Source organism: Nicotiana sylvestris, chromosome 1 (genome assembly GCF_000393655.2).
Source record: "Nicotiana sylvestris chromosome 1, ASM39365v2, whole genome shotgun sequence".
NCBI lineage: Eukaryota > Viridiplantae > Streptophyta > Magnoliopsida > Solanales > Solanaceae > Nicotiana > Nicotiana sylvestris.
In genome coordinates, this window is record NC_091057.1 from 56,788,062 (window position 1) to 56,808,588 (window position 20,527).

The window sequence follows — 20,527 nt, forward strand, 5'->3', positions numbered from 1 at the left end:
AGGAGCCCGCCTGGAGAATGGAGGTTGTTATATGTTCAAGTTGTAGTCGAAGTCAGGAGCCCGCCTGGAGAATGGAGGTATTATCTTTAAATTGTTTATTGAAGTCAGGGACCCGCCTGGAGAATGGAGGTATTATCTTTTTAAGTCGTAGTAGAAGTCAGGAGCCCGCCCGGAGGGCGGAGGGTTACAACAAAAATCCCCAGCATAAACTCAAGTGCAGAAGTCAAAAGAGAGGCAACAATGGTCAAAGAAATATAATTCGCGTGAGAAACAATTCAAAGTTCACAAGAAAGAAAGAAACATCAGAGGAAACACAAGCTAACAAGAAAGCAAGGCAACGAGAGCAAGTTTGAAGATCTAGATAAGATTTTGTAATTCCTAGTTTAGTCTAGCTTCTTGTTTTCCTTTAGCATGGTGTAATAAGGAGGTCAGTAAGCAGGTGTCAGCAGCAGCAATAACAGTAACAGCAAAACCACAGCTTCATGGTAGTCCCAGCTACCAAAACTTCCCGAACTACATTGACCTGATTCCCTTTTAGCCAAGGATATGTAGGAAACCTTCGAAGCAGAGGTTCGGTCAATTCTCTTTCAAAAAATATGCTTCACACGGAGTATCCCAATGGGCAAAAATCGCTCGTATCCGCTCACTTTATCTTTGCACGAAAACCCTTAGCGTTTTCGGACAAAGAGGGGCAGCTGTGAGCATGTGATTTTTGCCCTATGACAACTACTCCCAGAAATTCAAAATAAAATAATTTTCCTTTGTGTGCAATTTTGAGAATTTTTTTGTGACGTTTTTGGTTAATTGTTTGTATTTGGCTGGGCATGTTTATTTTGTTTTGATTAATGAAAAAAAATATATACAAAAAAAAAATAGGTTGCATTTGCATTTAGGATTTAATAATTTTAAGTTAATTAGTAAATTACTTATTTTATAAAAATGAAGGAAAAACATAAAAATAATGCACTTTGCATTTTAGTGTTTAATTATGTAATTTGATATTTAAGTATTTGTGATAATTATCATTTAGAGATAATTAGTATTTTTTAAGTTAATTTGGTTTGTATAATTTTAGGTTTTAAATTCTGAAAATAATCTAGGAAAAGGAAATAAAAGAAGAGAAAAAGGTTGGGCTGTATTTTAATTCCAATTCCAGGCCCAAATCAAATACACCCAATACCCGCCCCAAATCAGCCAAAACCCGTTCCCCACCCGATCCGCCCCTACTAGAACCAAACGACTTCGTTTGGACATACTTTGATTAGGGCCGTCGATTTAATTTGATCCAAAGGACCATAGCCTTTTTCATTACCCGACCCATTTGTCCCCGGATCGACCCAATCCGCAACGAAACCAAATGACATCGTTTCCTATAAGGGAATTGATCCAAGCCATTGATCTCACTTGATCGAACGGCTTGGATCCAATCCCCACTTATGTATATAAGGGATCCATACATACCCCCCCCCCAAGCCAAACCCCCCTTCACCTCTTCATCTCTAAAAGACCAAACGAACCCTCCGCCCCTTACCACCGTGCTCCGCCCACCCAAAATCGCCTCACGGCGGTTCCGGTGGTCCAATGACCCCCAATTTCACACCATAGATTCCCGTCAAACTCCACACCCAAACCCCTCAAACCACTACCTTCGAATCATCCCCGATCTTCTCGAATCTTCAATCAAAGAATTAACCAAGAACCTTACCTTCTCCGATAACTACCAAACTCACACCAGTTGTCCACCTGACCTCCCTCACCCCAAATCCCATACCTGTTTCCCTCGAATCCCTTCCAAACTAGTCGAATTTCAAATCAAAGGTGAAGCTTGAGTTTAACGAAACCCTAAGAACCGACGACGAAGCAATGATTAAGGCCAAAATGGACCTCGGCCATGTGTTTTCATTTGAGAACACATAATCGAGACTCATTTCGGTCCAAATTAAAAGGACGAGGAGCAGTTTTCGTAACAAACCCGCCCGGTGTCTAGGTATTCTTAATTCCCTTTTTCTTTTATTTTTTTCATCTTAAGTTTCGTTAAATTTCCGGTCCTCTCCTCCCCTGCTTCATTTCTATTTTTCTGTGATGAACTATGCCTGTTGATATGTTCAAACTTAGAGATTAGTCCATCGTAATGAGTTGAATCGTTTAGTCACGTTGAACTGAATTGATTGATCATTTGAATATCTGGAATTTGTCAATCTCTTTGAGTTCGTCTGGATGGTTATTCTTTTGGTTTCAATTGCAGTCAAAATATGTTTTTCGTCTCATTGGCTTCAGTTCTCTTATCTCAGTAATTGATTGGTTTTGATGTTTGAATGTTGCTGAAACAAGATAGTTAATTATGTTCTTTGGTTTGCTTCTGTGAGCTTTAAACTGATGAACCATTAGATTAAGGAAATTGTGAACTGAATAAACTAATGAAATAGTTTAATCAGTAATATGGGGTTGATGACTGTTTAAAACACTCTTAAGGTCAGAAAACATAAATCATGGGCACCATTTCACAAGGTTTAAGGGAATTGAATAGAAAAATAGGCTGCCCATACCTGCGTGGAATTAATAAAGAAAAAGAAGTTTAGTGGGGAACAAAACATACTCTAGTGGAGTTCTAAAGAATATCATGGGCAAAATTAGTTTCTTAATTCTGCCTAAGTGCTCTTACGAGTTGGTAGGGTCAGTGTTTGGGTATAAATGAAGGGACTTAGGACAGAGTTAGGGGCAATTTTGGGGAGAGAAGGGAGATCAGTTTTTTGGGTTAGTGTTAGAGAAATAGAGAGAGTTCTTGGGAGTTTCACCAGTCCTGAAGAAATCAGCTAGTGAGGAAACATTTTAAGCCAGTTCTTCTTTAAGCAATCTGAGAGTTTGAAAACACTTAAAATACTGGAGAGTCAGTCAGTCTCTTAGGAATCAGTTTGGAGAGTTTTAAGCTTGAAAAGAACAGAGAGAAATACTGAGAAGTCTCACTGTGTCATTGAAATTCTTTTCCTGCTTCAGTGATTTCATTTTCCTAATTCAAATACACTAGACTGATCTTGAGTGACTTTGAGTCCAGCTGAAGTGGTTTCTTATTGAACTTTAGCCTACTGAAAGTTTCAAATGGTTTTGGTCGTCTCTCTGAGTTCATTTGGTTTGTTTGGGTACTACTGTGGGTCAATCTTTTGGTTTCTATTTGGTTTTTGGGTTATTGAATCATTCCTGGGTTGAAGAATAGATGTGTTGTGGCTGTGTGAAATTCCTAATAGCTGTTGACTACCGTGCTGAGCTAACTGCTTCTACTTCCTGTTGATTTCTGATTTCCAGGTACACAATTTGAACTCACCTTGATGTAACTGCAGATTCGAATGAAATGAAACCATATTTCCAGAGCCATACTCGTTTGGAATGCATATGACTGTATTTGATCATCTGTTGAGTAGTATACATATTTAGTTCATCTAATTTGTAGTGTATTAAGGACTGTATAATTAGAACCATTTATGAACTACTTAGACCAGCTGATTCATACTGGACCGTATTTGGACTGTGAGTATTTGGTTTTCTCAAACTTGTGTGAATACTCTTAGCTAAGCATTCAGTTATACTTAAGTCATGTTAATTAATTAGACCCTTTTGCTTTATTTTAGAGAGACAGGTAAAAATAAAATCACCGTAGCTTTTAGGTTTGCCTTTTGAATGATAAAAATGAGATGAGCCTCACTAAACAAACAAATAAATTACGGGGGCTTCATTAAATGTATATAGAAAAATACTTAGATTTCGGGATGGGCCGTTTAGCGAATTTCACGATTTTTCCCCAAAGTAATAACGCGCTAGTCTCTTTAGGCCCACATTTTAATAATGTTACCTTCCTAAACTCGGGTGCGCATTTATGTGACCCAAATCCGAATCTCAACAATGTTAAAATATGTCAAAAAACCACGGGTGCATTTATGTGACGTGGTTCAAGACTTGTTTTAATGACGTTGCAATTTTTCTTCAAAAATAAATAAAAAGCGGTTGAAGTTAAAATTTGCACATAGGTTCAACATGTATTAAAATCAGATAAATAATCCGAATATGACAGTTGAGCGACCGTGCTAGAACCACAGAACTCGGGAATGCCCAACACCTTCTCCCGGGTTAACAGAATTCCTTATCCGGATTTCTAGTTCGCGGACTGTAATACAGAGTCAATCTTTTCCTCGATTCGGGATTCAACCGGTGACTTGGGACCCCATAAATTCCCCAAGTGGCGACTCTGAATTAAATAATAAATTCTGTTTCGATTGTCCTTTAATTGGAAAAACTCCCCTTACGACCTTGCGGGTGTAGGAAAAAGGAGGTGTGACAGCTATTACCTGAATCTCCCGCTCCTATTTTTCCCTTTTATTGTTACATGCATATACTTTTCCCTATTTCCCCTTTATATGAACTCATATACAACTCTTCGTTTAATTTGATTACAACATGTGTTTCCCCTTATTCCCTAATCATGTTCGCCTGCTCCAAACGTTTTTGCTATATCATGTCTTTCCCCAATCCTTATCCCTTTAGTTGTTTTATTCTCTCATTACGCGAAATAACTCCTTCCTTGTTTTCCTTTCTTTTATGTCTTTACATTCTATTCAATACTTGATTTACTTCTTTCAATGTGAAAAGACTTGACAACGTGTTATTTTTGCATAAAGTATGCTCCGCATCATATTCCACTCGTGCGTATTAATACCATAGCGGCACTTGATGAGTGTCCGCGCTCTTCCTAAAATCACCCTTTAAATTTGGAAAGGCTTATTTGCGGTAAAACTAGTCAATCAGCGGTGCAATCAACGGTTCCGTACTTTTCCCTCTCAAGTTGTCCGCTTGAGGGTACCAGTATAGACTCTTCTAGAAACCTCGTTCAAAAATCAATTGTGCACGCATCATGTCTAAACCTAGTGTGAGCTAGAACGTTGTCCGTGCAATAACTCGCTAAGACAAGCTTTGTCCAAAGTCCTTTAGGATTTCCATAATCCCAATGGACACAATCACAATCTGTGCATTATTTGGAAAAAATATGCCAATGAGTTGATCATTAACGTGTAAATAGCCCAATCTGGAGGGGGAAAGGGCTAACTCTACTTGTTTTGTATAAATGAGGTACAAGGTCCCCAGGTTTGGCATGGTTCGGAATATCCCATCTTTGCTACTAGATTGGTGGGAAAATCTCGCACCAAGTGACAAAAACCACGTGAAAAGAGTTCTTGGGAATTTACCTTCTCTGCTAGAGATTCAACTAAATAATGTACTGATCGAGGCCGCTACTATATGCTAGGATGAAAAGAGGTTTGTTTTCCATTTCGGGGATATAGAGATGACTCCCCTTATAGAGGAAATAGGGGGCTTTGCCGGACTTCCTTGGGATAGCCCTGGCCTATTGGTACCTGAGAATCGCACTTCCTGAAGGTTTTTGAAAATGATAGGTTTTAGAAAGAATGATGAGTTAGTCTGCTTAAAGAAGTCTTACATACTGTTCGCTTCCTCTACGCACGTTACGGACACAGCAAATCCTACCGCCTTTACCGTGACGAGTTTGCTATTACTTCGTTGGGTTGGACTCAACGTCGGGTCTTCGTGTTCATTGTTTGTTTTCTAGGGATGCTGTTATTCCCAATGTAAGGAGAAAGGATTCACACCCGTTTAGCTATAGTTACTAAGGCCCTAATGGAATTGAGGGACAGACTTACACTATCGTCCCAATGATCATGGCAGAAATATACAGAGCTTTGGACCACTGCGAGAAGGGATTCAGACATTTTGAGGGCTGTAATTTGTTACTACGATATTGTTGTTGGAGCATCTTCAAAGAGGACAATACCGTTAGAAATTTTCGTGGTGACCATAGAATGACCACATAGCTTTTTACCATCCAAAAAGAATGACTTTCATACCAGATAGGTTTGTACAACTCGAAAGTATTGTGGGTTAGGCACACTTCTTTAGAAATTTGACAGACGACAGGTCCATTAGATGTTCGAATGGTTCCCTACCAGCGAGTTTATCATTAGGTCAAGAGATGTTCCTTATTTAGTGCTGATTGGGTTGAGGGGTATCTATTCTTATGCTCCTATCAGAGTCATGAGACAGACTGGTGTCACACCCCTTTTCTCCCTCCAAGAAATATGTGTGCAAAATGTAACGAATTGTGGGTTAAAGAGCTTTTCCAATTAAAATGACAAATTTGAAGTAGGAATTATTTTATTTACAGATTCGCCACTTGGAATTGATTTTTACTGGTGTTCCAAGTCACCTTTTATTTGAATCCCTATTCAAAGGAAGGTTTGACTCTATTATTATTGGTCTGCGAAAACAAAGTCCGAGTAAGGAATTCTGTTAACCGAGGAGAAGGTGTAAGGCATTCCCTCAGTCCCGTGGTTCTAGCACGGTCACTTTATTGACTACATTTGGCTTGAATTAAACTTGGATAAACTGTGGTTTATTTGATTTTTATGCTTTTCCTATGTCCGTTTTTATTTATTTTAAAAAAATTAAAGAAAAGATTTGAATAATAATCTACAACTTAACTAATGAGAGAAAATTATTGTTATGAGTACTAATTTAAAAGATGAGAGTAATGAGAGAAAATTATCAATTGACATTGCTTAAAACTAGTAAGATGTGGGCTTGTCTTGACATTGAATGAGGCAGCCCACTATTGGGTTGATGGAGTCAAATGGGCTCATGTCCAAGACAAAATCCAAAAGCCCATATGCTTTTGGACTTTAAATCTGCAGATATGGCCTTTTAAAGCTATGTTACAGATTTGGTCATATCTTGCTATTTGCAATCCGTAGCCAACTATTTACAAAAATAAGTTTACAGATTGTCTTTCTAATCTACAACTTAACTACCTTACTAAATAAGTATTTTTTAAGAGATAAAAAAAAGATTATTGGGACTCTAAAATATAATAATAATAATAATAATAATAATAATAATAATAATAATAATAATAATAATAATAATAATAATAATAATAAAAACTTAGCTTGGTGACAACAAAGGGACAAATATGGCTACAAGGGTTCAAATTTTATTATATATGCTCCTTCCAGACAACCAAATGCCTGTGGAATTATATCTAATGCTTTGCAAAAATAAAAATAATTAAAGATGCTTAACACAATTTAATTAACTAACATATCGTTATAACATTATCAAACATTCAAGAGCATATAAAAATGAATTACAATAGAAGGATAAAGCTACTAATATTTTCCAGCTTCATTATCTTTCATTCCAACTCGATTTTATGAGTTTACATGGTCCGAAAATTACCTGGACTGCAGAAAGAAGAACAAATATAGCAGAGTCAGCTCTTTCTAAAATCAACAGCAAAACAATTAAACGGGCAGCAACAACAGCAAAAGACAGCGACAACCGACATACTCAAACCCAAGAAAATAAACTAGAAATACCCCAGCAAAACAGTACAATTATGTAACTCCAGAAAAATCTTTCAAGACTACTCTATTTTCCTTAAACAAGTTTTTCACTTAAAAATCAACTCACAAAAGCTGCTAAGGGATATTATAGCTACTGATTTTTTCTCTTTTGTTGTGTCTAGAGCTCCCTCAGTAAGATGGAGTTTCCTCCTTTTATATCAAAACAATCAGCTATTTCAAAAAAATTAAAAATCAATTTTTTTGATAGATTTTTCTACAAAATCTGCTATTAAATTCAAAATGCTAGACTTTCTGGTTCAAATCTTGTCAAGTATTTCAAACAAAATCTGCTCTCCACTATTCAAAGACAGACTTTTATTCAAACACTGTCCAAAGGTCTATATTTTTTCTTACCAAACAATTTGACTTTTGAGTGTTGTACTCAAAGAGTCTTGAAGTAGTAAATAAATAATCAAACAAGTACCATATACTCTTAAGTATTTTTCACTACCTCACTTTTATCAACACAAAACTATTTTACTACTTCAACAAGTGCAAAAGCAGAAAATTTGACATTTCAAACTTTAAAATCTAATGCTAAAATAATTAATAATAGACAAAAATAATATCTGAAAAAATAAAAATAAAATAAAAAATAAGCTACGAAAAATAATAGGAAACGAAAAATAATAGGATTTTGACTATTTTATAATTCAAATGGCCGAAAAAATGGTGGTATGCCAAAAGAGGGTGTTCGGGGAGGTCGCCGGAATTTGGCCGGATTTTGATTGCCAGATTTTCATGGTGAAATTGGCATCAATAGCTAGGTCTTGAGGAGCTCTATCCATTGATGTAAGTATTGTGGGGTGGTAGTGGTTGGAGCTTCAAGATTTTGGGCAAAAAAGTGACGGGAAAGTTTCCTAGATCTAAGATTCAAGGAGTTTGAGGGATTTTTGAAGAATTTGGTTTGGAGATATGGAAGGAGGAAGTTGTGGAGATTACATGGCGTGAATTTGCAGGTGTTTGGAGGTGGTCCGCCGGCGGCGGCGATTTCCGGCCAGCGGCGGTGGGCGGAGCTGGGGCGGCGTAGAGAGAGTGAAGAGAGACAGAAGAGAGAAGAAAGAGAAAAGAATTATGGGTGAAAATGAGGACAATTTTCAGATTTTTGAGGCATTAAATACCTAAGCCAAGAGTGAATGAAATCCATTGGATCAAGATGGAATGGATGGGTATGATTTGATCTTGTTTCATTTAGTGAAATGACGTAGTTTTGAGTCAAAACTACGCAGTTTCAGTCCCTTTCAATGGCAGCCCTTTATCTTGCACTCTTGGACACTTTTTCTTTCAAATTTGGCCAAATTTCTTCCTTAATCATACTTATTAAACTAATTTTACACAAATAAATTAATTATATAACTTATTCTAATGATCAATTAACTAGATTAATTCACCAACTGAACAACTAGTTAATTCTTAAAATGCACAAATGAAGAAAGAACTATTTTTTTTTTGTATTTTATGATAGGAAATATGCAATTAAAATCTCAAAAATTGAGAAAAATAATTAAAATAACAAAACACTAATAACTTTAGGAGGTGTTAACTAGTACAAAAATTAGGTGTTCACAGCTGCCCCTCTTTGCTCGAGAACATGAAGAGTTTTCGTGCAAAGAAAAGTGAATGCCATAGCTAATTTTTGCTCACATGTCACTCCAATGGAAGCAATTTTTTTTTGAATCAATGTAGTTCTAGAAAAATTTGGTAGCTGGGACTACTGGACACTAGAGTTAAGACTGTTTCTGCTGTTGTTGTCGTTGTTGCTATTACTGTTACTCGCTTCTTACATCAAAAAAGAAAAAGAGAAGAGTACTATATATGTCTGCAAACTAAGAGTACAAAATTCCTATCTATGCGTCTTCTGGAGTCAAATCTTGATTCTTGACCTGCTCGCTTGTGTTGACCTTAGATTGGATTTTGATACTCTTTGAAGAAACGATTATGACTCAATTTCAGTTGCTTGCTTTACTGATCTGAAATTGAAAAGATGAATCTTGAGAAGCTGGGTTACTGACACATTGTCAAAGTTAACTCCAACTATCCTGTGATCGAAAGACTTCTTCTTTCTGATGAGAAACTGAAATTGCAAGCTTTAATCTTCACTTGTGCTATACGGCCGAGCCTGCAAAACCATCAAAGACAAATAAAAAAGAACAAAAAAATTTCTTCCCCAGTCTGGCACTAGAAAAATTTTGTGAGTTATTAGAGAAATCTGTAAATTATCTAATTTATTGAAAAGACAGACAGAAATAGTAGTATAAACTAGCTAAAAGAGATTAAATTTGGTAACGAATGATTGTGTAACCAGGGATCGGTATCCCGTACTATTGAAAGGAAATGTAACCAGGGGCCGGTACCCTATCTTACTAGAAGGAAATAGAATCAGGTGTTAGCACCATGTATTATTGATAAAGTGTTGAATCCTTCTAGGTGAAAAAAGGTTCGATCTGAGTTAAATTGTATTAAACAACCTGAGTGAAGATTACTTCTACCCAGAAACTATGAGCTGGATCCCCCTAGGCGAAACGGTTCAACCTGGGTTAAGCTACGTAACACACCCTGAGCGAAGATTACTTCTACTCGGAACTACAAACTGGATCCCCCTAGGCGAAACGGTTCTACCTGGGTTAAGCTACGTAAAACACCCTGAGCGAAGAGTACTTCTACGAGGAAACTAGGAGCTGGATCCCCCTAGGAGAAACGGTTCTACCTGAGTTAAGCTACGTAAAACACCCTGAGCAAAGAGTACTTCTACCCAAAAACTATGAGCTGGATCCCCCTAGGCGAAACAGTTCTACCTGGGTTAAGCTACGTAAAACACCATGAGCGAAGATTACTTCTACCCGGAAATTATGAGCTGGATCCCCCTAGGCGAAACGGTTCTACCTGGGTTAAGCTACGTAAAACAACCTGAGTGAAGAGTACTTCTACCCGGAAATATGAGTTGGATCCCCCTATGCGAAAAGGTTCTACCGGGGTTAAGCTACGTAAAAACAACCTGAGCGAAGAGTACTTCTACCCAGAACTACGAACTGGATCCCCCTAGGCGAAACGGTTCTACCTGGGTTAAGCTAATGTAAAACAACCTGAGCGAAGAGTACTTCTACCCGAAAATATGAGCTAGATCCCCCTAGGTGAAAATGGTTCTACCTAAGTTAAGCTCCGTAAAACACACTGAGCGAAGAGTACTTCTACCCGGAACCATGAGTTGGATCCCCCTAGGCGAAACGGTTCTACCTGGGTTAAGCTACGTAAAACACTGTGAGCAAAGATTACTTCTACCCGGAACTACGAACTGGAAACGGTTCTACCTGGGTTAAGCTACGTAAAACATCCTGAGCGAAGAGTACTTCTACCCGGAAACTATGAGCTGGATCCCCCTAGGCGAAAAGGTTCTACCTGGGTTAAGCTACGTAAAAACAACCTGAGCGAAGAGTACTTCTACCCAGAACTGTGAGCTGGATCCCCCTTGGTGAAAAGGTTCTACCTGGGTTAAGCTAATGTAAAACAACCTAAGCGAAGAGTACTTTTACCCGGAAATATGAGCTGGATCCCCCTAGGCGAAAAGGTTCTACCTGGGTTAAGCTACGTAAAACAACATGAGTGAAGAGTACTTCTACCCGGAAATATGAGCTGGATCCCCCTAGGCGAAAAGGTTCTACTTGGGTTAAGCTATGTAAAAACAACCTGAGCGAAGAGTACTTCTACCCAGAACTATGAGTTGGATCCCCCTAGGCGAAAAAGTTCTACCTGGGTTAAGCTAATGTAAAACAACCTGAGCGAAAAGTACTTCTACCAGGAAATATGAGCTGGATCCCCCTAGGTGAAAACGGTTCTACCTGAGTTAAGCTCTGTAAAATACACTGAGCGAAGAGTACTTCTACCCGGAACTATGAGCTGGATCCCCCTAGGCGAAATGGTTCTACCTGGGTTAAGCTACGTAAAACACCCTGAGCGAAGATTACTTCTACCCAAAAATATGAGCTGGATCCCCCTAGGCGAAACGGTTCTACCTGGGTTAAGCTACGTAAAACACCCTAAGCGAAGAGTACTTCTACCCGGAAACTATGAGCTGGATCCCCCTAGGCGAAAAGGTTCTACCTGGGTTAAGCTACGTAAAAATAACCTGAGCAAAGAGTACTTCTACCCAGAATTATGAGCTGGATCCCCCTAGGCAAAAAGGTTCTACCTTGGTTAAGCTAATGTAAAACAACCAGAGCGAAGAGTACTTTTACCCGAAAATATGAGCTGGATCCCCCTAGGCAAAAAGGTTCTACCTGGGTTAAGCTACGTAAAACAACCTGAGTAAAGAGTACTTCTACCCGGAAATATGAGCTGTATCCCCCTAGGCGAAAAGGTTCTCCCTGGGTTAAGCTACGTAAAAACAACCTGAGCGAAGAATACTTCTACCCAGAAATATGAGCTGGATCCCCCTAGGCGAAAAGGTTCTACCTGAGTTAAGCTAATGTAAAACAACCTGAGCGAAGAGTACTTCTACCCGGAACAATGAGCTGGATCCCCCTAGGAGAAAAGGTTCTACCTGGGTTAAGCTAATGTAAAACAACCTGAGCGAAGAGTATTTCTACCCGGAAATATGAGTTGGATCCCTCTAGGCGAAAAGGTTCTACCTGGGTTAAGCTACGTAAAAACAACCTGAGCGAAGAGTACTTCTACCCGGAACTATGAGCTTGATCCACCTAGGTGAAAAGGTTCTACCTGAGTTAAGCTTCGTAAAAACAACCTGAGCGAAGAGTGCTTCTACCCGGAACAATGAGCTGGATCCCCTAGGTGAAAATGTTCTACCTGGGTTAAGGTTTGGTGACATTCGTTCTTTTAGAATCACCATTCTGCATGCTGTGTTCGTGCTTCAAACAAAGAAATATTTGTGAGTTTTCAAAGTTGTGGTTGGTTTTGTGGCCTTGATTGTTTTGATCACTTGATCTCGACCCTTTCAACTGAAACTGGTTGCTTCTTGAATACCGATTGCCTTTCTGACTTTGGAGAAACTCTACCTTATCTAGACTTTGTCATGATGATTGGTTGGTGGAACTCAACCTTTTCGACTTTATCTTGCCTTTATAGGCCTTTTCCTTCTGATTTCTCTTTTTTTTTCTTTTTTTTATATTCTTTTTTTTCATCATTTTTTTCTTTTCTTTTGTTCGGAGCATTGGGGAACTTTTGGCTCCTCAAACTTTGCTGCAACGGCTAGTCGCGTGGGACTTAACCTTTTTCAATTTTATTTCGCCTTCATTGGTCTTTCTTTTCTGGCTTCTTTCTCCCAACTTCAAATTCAGAGCATTTGAGATGCATTGGCTTTTTTCAACTCTTTGCCAAGACGGTTAGCCACGTGGGACTCAACCTTTTCAACTTCATTTGCCTTTATAGCCGCTCCATTTGATTTTCTCTTTCCAAGAGTTTTGATTTCGAAGCATCGGCCGCCATGGCTAGTCGGGGTCGACTTGATGCCCGTACGAGGCTGGGTGCCTTTCTGCATATTAGCTCGCGCCAAATGAGAACCCTATAAATCAGTCTTGCCATCCTTTCTTTGACTTAGTTTCGGAACAGTGTTAGACCGAAAGGGATTCAAAGAAAACAAACAATGGAATGGAGAATGAGTTTAAAACAAGAAGTGTCCCTTTCGCAGAAAGGAAAGAAGGACTTATCTGGAGTACATGCGGACTTCAATGAACATGACATGCCTTTTGGACTGGATGCCTGATCTGTGTAAATCGTCTGACACTCAAAAATTCATCACAATGTTTCCTCAAAATCGAGAAACCTTGCCAGGACTCTGTCGGTGCCGATGGCTGTAAGGATCCTCTTTTCGATCAGGGGCTCCCTTTGCGGGTTTTCACGAGCTGACCTCTCTTATTTGTATTCTCGCCTTATAGTGCTCTTTACGAGTTTTCACTAACAAGACTCTCTTATTTTTCATTATCTTCTTACCATCGCCTCATGGTGCCCGTGTGAGTTTTCACCAATAAGACTCTCATTTTATTTCTCTCATTTTTATTGCATCGGATCCAAGTAGTCGTATTCTCTGATCCTTGAACATTCTCACCGATTGATCAGAAGGACTTGAAAGGATTTGGGTAAAAATGATTTGGATCGAATTACAACTTTGAAACCATTCAGGCGGGATCATCACCGGACCATTACAACATCTGCCCCAGTTTCACTTTTGGGGGAATTTGAATTTATTTTTTGGTGTGACTGAACCCCAGAGAGAGGTTGCCTACGTATCCTTTCGGAATCAAGTCGAACGTAGTTCAGGGAACTTTTTTTTCTTTTGTTTTTCTGTTTGTTTTGTTTGCTCTTTCTCTTTCCTTTCCTTTTCCTCTTTTGTTTTTTTTTCTTTGTCTTTTCTTCCTCTTTTTTTGTACATTTTTTTCTTTTTCTTCTTTTTTTTTTCATTTCATTTTTCAATAACACTTTCAGGTTCCAAAGAGGGTGATCAAAGAATGGGAACCGACTCAAAGGGTTTGCAAAGGGTTGATAGTGTTTGGTTAGCGAGAATGAAAGCCTTTATCATCCCAATTGGAGAATATTAGTACTATATGGAGGATCCAACATAGTACATTTTGACTGCATTTGCATTGACAGTTATTTCAGGGACATTTCCTTCGATGTGTCCCAAGTGCAACGCACTCTTTTGGCAGTACTCTTGTTGTAATGTACGGACCTTTCCAATCCGGGAACCAATTTTCCTTCAGTTGTTCCAACTCTTTGTTTTATTTCCTTAAAACTTTATCTTCATTTCGATCTAATCCTTGATTCATTATTTCGAGGCCTGATAGCTTTCAGGATCTGGGCATGAAGTCCGCAAGCATGTCATGTTATTTAAATCCGCATTTAACAAAAATAAAAAGAGAATAAGAAAATGACAAGATTAAGAAAAGAGACAATCCTAGACAATGAAATATTAATTTCATTTGATTTTTGATTTTTTTTTTGGTTTTTTTTATAGAAGGGTTTACATCGGAAAATAAGACAATAAAGTAAAACACCCGGATTACACCCTGAGATAATTCAGATGCAGAAAGGATAGCAAGACTGGCTACTAAGACTCCCGTCTGATAGGGAACTTTCATGCTTGGCGGCCATTTTTTAGCTTTTCTTCTGTCTCGGCAATGGCTACAATGGCCTTAAATTTCGGATCAAATTCCTCAGTTTCACAAATCATTCCGACCATTGGCCTGATGTTGTGGGCATGCAACAGATTGTTCATCACATCAGGAGCTTCTTCATCCCGAAAGATGATTCTTTCAGCTTCAATCAAATCTTCAACTGCCCTTTTGAGGGTCAAACAGTCCTTTGTACTGTGTCCCACTGCTCCAGAGTGGTATTCATACCTAGCGTCAGCTCGGTGCGAGGGGGACTAGGGGTTCGGCCATTTCAGGGCCACTGGCTGCAATAGATCTAGCCTGATTAGCTTTTGGAATAAGCTTGAATACGATTCACCAATAGGGGTGAACTGATTCTTTCTGAAAGGCTCTCTTGGGTGAGGATTGTATCGGAGGAGATCATTTGGTTGGGGATTATATGGAGCTGGGTAAGGATGTGCATTTCTGGGAGATGGAGCTCGGTTTTGTGTATAATGTTGTGGCCGCGTGCAAGGTTGCACGTTCATCACTGCATACCAACAAAACCAACCACCTGAACAGAATCTGACTAATTTGCTCACACCACAACCTGGTTAGTTTTGAAACATTTAAGACATAGGAAATCGCACGTTGGGGATGCAACGCACCTAATAGTTAAACATTTCTACCATGTGTTTGAACGGTTGCATATTTCATCCCGGCCTTAACTAACCCTTTAAGTATGTACCTCTTTTATTTCTACCTCTATTTAATCACTCTTAATTTTTTTCGTCTCTGTCGCTTTATATTTTTTTGGCATTCTCCTTTCTTTTTTTTGGTCACTCTTTTATTTTTTGTCACTCTCTTTTTTTTCTCTTTTTTTCTTTTTTTTATTTTCTTTTTTTTTTTAGTTTATTTTTTCCTCAGTTAATTCTATGGTTATGATCGAATCCGATGGGGATTGCATACGTATCATGACGCCACATGAATCAGATCATTACGTAGTTCAGAAAAAATCAGAAATAAAGTATACAAACTAACTCTCGTTTTTTACTCATATACAAATAACTCCACGAAATCTTCTAACAAGGAAAAAAATTTGGATTTTTTTTAGGTAGAAAGAAAGGATTCAAAAGAAGAAAGATTTTTTTTTTTTAGATTTCAATTCTTTTATTGAATTGTTGAAAGTGAGACATCTAAAGAAGAGCGTTTTTTTTTTTGAAATTTGATTTTTTTTTCATTTTGTTTGGAATTGTTGAAAGAAAGAATTAAAAAAAAAAATTTCATTTTTAAAGTTTCTTTTTTTTTATATTTTTTTTTGGAATTTTCTGAAATAAACACTTCTAAAGAAGAAATAAAATATTTTTGAATTTTGAATATTTTTTTTTCAATTTTTGAAAGAAAAACTTCTGAAGCAGAAAAAAAAATTTGGAATTCAACAATTTTTTTTTGGAATTTTCGATTTTTTATTTTTCATTTATTTATTTTTTTGTGATTTTTGAAGAAAAAATAAATAAATCTGATTTTGATTTTTTTTTTGTGGAAGAAAGACTTATAAAAGAAAAAAGAAGAAAATATTTTTGATTTTTTTAAAATTAGGGTTTCTAAGAAATTATTTTCTAAAGAAGGAAGTAAAGGGAAATATATTTGATATTTGTTTTTTGAAAATTGGGGGTCGGAACCGATGAGTTTTGCGTACATATCTCACATCCGATGAGAATCAGACCCGCGTAGTTCGGTCAAACTGGGTACCTTTTTTTTAATAATTCTGCTACACTAATTTTCTAAAGCCGGTCGACAATGCAAGTAAGCCTTCCAAATGATGTATCAAGTAGCACATACGTGAACATGATGGTCTCAAATAGGATACCTGTCTTATACGGACCCGCCCCCTGTGCCGAGTTTTGCTAAGTCAAATGCATGTGATGCACATAGAGCGAACCTACTAGGAAAAATCCGGTATGAGGATTGTTCTCCTAGGTTTAAATCTTGGTGGAAAAGGTATCTAGACTGGCTTAATCGAGCGGACAACTCGAGCTGAGGAGGGTCAGTGTACCGGTAGCATTGCTTTTCGGCTTAACTGGTGGTGCTCCCCGCCTAAAATAGGTGTGACTAAAATCCTTCACCGGGTGACAAACACCTCAGCTATCTCAAAGAAAGCGGGCTATGTCAAGCAAATGCCCAATTTTAATTCAAGAAGACTCGGAGGGGGTACGTGAGAAGGCAGTTTATATGTACCATTCAAAAATATCAAAGCGGTAAAAAGCAAACAAGTGGCACATTATACCCAAATAAATCACAATATATACAAAATTAATAAAGCCAAATAAAAGTCAACATGTACAAGCTCGTATTCTAGTTGTCCCCAGCAGAGTCGCCAGAGCTGTCACGCCCCTTTTCTCCCTCCAAGAAATATGTGTGCAAAATATAACGGATTGTGGGTTAAAGAGCTTTTCCAATTAAAGTGACAAATTTGAAGTAGGGATTATTTTATTTACAGAGTCGCCACTTGGAATTGATTTTTACTAGTGTTCCAAGTCACCTTTTATTTGAATCCCTATTCAAAGGAAAGTTTGACTCTATTATTATTGGTCTGCGAAAACAATGTCGGGGTAAGGAATTCTGTTGACGGGGGAGAAGGTGTAAGGCATTCCCTGAGTCCCGTGGTTCTAGCACGGTCACTTTATTGACTACATTTGGCTTGAATTAAACTTGGATAAACTGTGGTTTATTTGATTTTTATGCTTTTCCTATGTCCGTTTTTATTTATTTTAAAAAAACAATTAAAGAAAAGATTTGAATAATAATCTACAACTTAACTAATGAGAGAAAATTATTGTTAGGAGTACTAATTTAAAAGATGAGAGTAATGAGAGAAAATTATCAATTGACATTGCTTAAAACTAGTAAGATGTGGGCTTGTCTTGACATTGAATGAGGCAACCCACTATTGGGTTGATGGAGTCAAATGGGCTCATGTCCAAGACAAAATCCAAAAGCCCATATGCTTTTGGACTTTAAATCTGCAGATATGGCCTTTTAAAGCTATGTTACAGATTTGGCCATATCTTGCTATTTGCAATCCGTAGCCAACTATTTACAAAAATAAGTTTACAGATTGTCTTTCTAATCTACAACTTAACTACCTTACTAAATAAGTATTTTTTAAGAGATAAAAAAAGACTATTGGGACTCTAAAATATAATAATAATAATAATAATAATAATAATAAAAACTTAGCTTGGTGACAACAAAGGGACAAACATGGCTACAAGGGTTCAAATTTTAATATATATGCTCCTTTCAGACAACCAAATGCCAGTGGAATTATATCTAATGCTTTGCAAAAATAAAAATAATTAAAGATGCTTAACACAATTTAATTAACTAACATATCGTTATAACATTATCAAACATTCAAGAGCATATAAAAATGAATTACAATAGAAGGATAAAACTACTAATATTTTTCAGTTTCATTATCTTTCATTCCAACTCAATTTTATGAGTTTACATGGTCCGAAAATTACCTGGACAGCAGAAAGAAGAACAAATACAGCAGTGTCAACTCTTTCCAAAATCAATAGCAAAACAATTAAACGGGCAGCAACAACAGCAAAAGACAGCGACAACCGGCAGATTCAAACCCAAGAAAATAAACTAGAAATACCCCAGCAAAACAGTACAATTATGTAACTCCAGAAAAATCTTTCAAGACTACTCTATTTTCCTTAAACAAGTTTTTCACTTAAGAATCAACTCACAAAAGCTGCTAAGGGATATTATAGCTACTGATTTTTTCTCTTTTTTGTGTGTCTAGAGCTCCCTCAGTAAGATGGAGTGTCCTCCTTTTATATCAAAACAATCAGCTATTTCAAAAAAATTAAAAATCAATCTTTTTGACAGATTTTTCTACAAAATCTGCTCTTAAATTCAAAATGCCAGACTTTCTGGTTCAAATCTTGTCAAGTATTTCAAAGAAAATCTGCTCTCCACTATTCAAAGACAGACTTTTATTCAAACACTGTCCAAAGGTCTATATTTTCTTACCAAACAATTTGACTTTTGAGTATTGTACTCAAAGAGTCTTAAAGTAGTAAATAAACAATCAAACAAGTACCATATACTCTTAAGTATTTTTCACTACCTCACTTTTATCAACACAAAATTATTTTACTACTTCAACAAGTGCAAAAACAGAAAATTTGACATTTCAAACTTCAAAAACTAATGCTAAAATAATTAATAATAGACAAAAAAAAGATCTGAAAAAATAAAAATAAAATAAAAAATCAACTACGAAAAATAATAGGATTTTTACCATTTTATAATTCAAGTGGCCGAAAAAATGGTGGTATGCCAAAAGAGGGTGTTCGGGGAGGTCGCCGGAATTTGGCCGGATTTTGATTGCCAGATTTTCATGGTGAAATTGGCATCAATAGCTAGCTCTTTAGGAGCTCTATCCATTGATGTAAGTATTGTGGGGTGGTAGTGGTTGGAGCTTCAAGAATTTGGGCAAAAAAGTGACCGAAAAGTTTCCTAGATCTAAGATTCAAAGAGTTTGAGGGATTTTTGAAGGATTTGGTTTGGAGATATGGAAGGACGAAGTTGTGGAGATTACATGGTGTGAATTTGGAGGTGTTTGGAGGTGGTCCGCCGGCGGCAGCGATTTCCGGCCAGTGGCGGTGGGCGGAGCTAGGTCGGCGTAGAGAGAGTGAAGAGAGAGAGAGAAGAGAGAAGAATGATAAAAGAATTATGGGTGAAAATAAGGACAATTTTCAGATTTTTGAGGCTTTAAATACCTAAGCCAAGAGTGAATGAGATCCATTGGATCAAGATGGAATGGATGGGTATGATTTGATCTTGTTTCATTTAGTGAAACGACGTAGTTTTGAGGCAAAACTACGCAGTTTCAGACCCTTTCAATGGCAGCCCTTTATCTTGCACTCTTGGACACTTTTTCTTTCAAATTTGACCAAATTTCTTCCTTAATCCTACTTATTAAACTAATTTTACACAAATAAATTAATTAAATAACTTATTCTAATGATCAATTAACTAGATTAATTCACCAACTGAACAACAAGTTAATTCTTAAAATGCACAAATGAAGAAAGAACTATTTTTTTGTATTTTATGATAGGAAATATGCAATTAAAATCACAAAAATTGAGAAAAATAATTAAAATAACAAAACACTAATAACTTTAGGAGGTTTTAAATAGTGCAAAAATTAGGTGTTCACAGCTGGTAGGAAACAAGTCATACCCCGAGTCTCCAAGATGGTTCACTACAAAACATATTTCCAAGGTGATGTTATTCCATTCAAGTACGAGGCGCAACACATGTGGCATCTGAAGGTCGTGGTGGAAAAGGATACCATCAAGCCAGATCGATACCATGCTAGCCATGTGCACTTTTATCCGTCATGGTTGGTCGATAACATAGCAGGAGAAGTCAAGCCAGGGATTGATTTGGGAAATAGGGTCATAGACGATGCTGCTGAGGCCCAAGTCAAATACATGAGGTTACACAAAAGGATCTTTGAATCTGAGGCCAGACATTTGGAACAGCACAAAGCGGACATGGAAGCAATCAATGAATAGAGAGAAATTGCTACTAAATCAACAGAGAGGTAGGAGTATTTAGAGCAAGGATTGATGGAGCTGGAAGGGAAGATGAGAAATAGGGTTACCGGCTATCAAAACATGGATGGAAATGAAGGAGGTCTCCTAGCAAGGGCGTATCTGCTGCTGGACATGCGCGACCTAGGGAACTTGATCGATGGAGCAAAAAAGGCCAAGCATGGAGAAGGCCTTTCTGGGACCAAGTAGAATAGAAATCATGTTTTACTTGCTTTCTAGACTTCGTTTAGGCTTTGGTTGTAATAAGGCACATATTATTAGTAACTCTTTATCATTATTGTCGTTTTAGTAGAGATTCAGTTTATTTTTCACATTAATGAAATGACGCAGTTATTGGCATCAA

At 37.4% G+C, this 20,527-nt stretch overlaps 1 long non-coding RNA gene across 1 annotated transcript; it reads right to left on the reverse strand.

Moving 5' to 3' along the window:
* Positions 1-17,917: 17,917 nt before the first annotated feature.
* Positions 17,918-19,306, reverse strand: LOC138879621 (uncharacterized). The gene is made up of 2 exons (XR_011402708.1): positions 18,861-19,306; positions 17,918-18,069 (listed from the first exon to the last, which is right to left on the reverse strand). It is a non-coding gene; the product is annotated as an uncharacterized lncRNA (long non-coding RNA).
* Between the last annotated feature and the right edge of the window lie 1,221 nt (positions 19,307-20,527).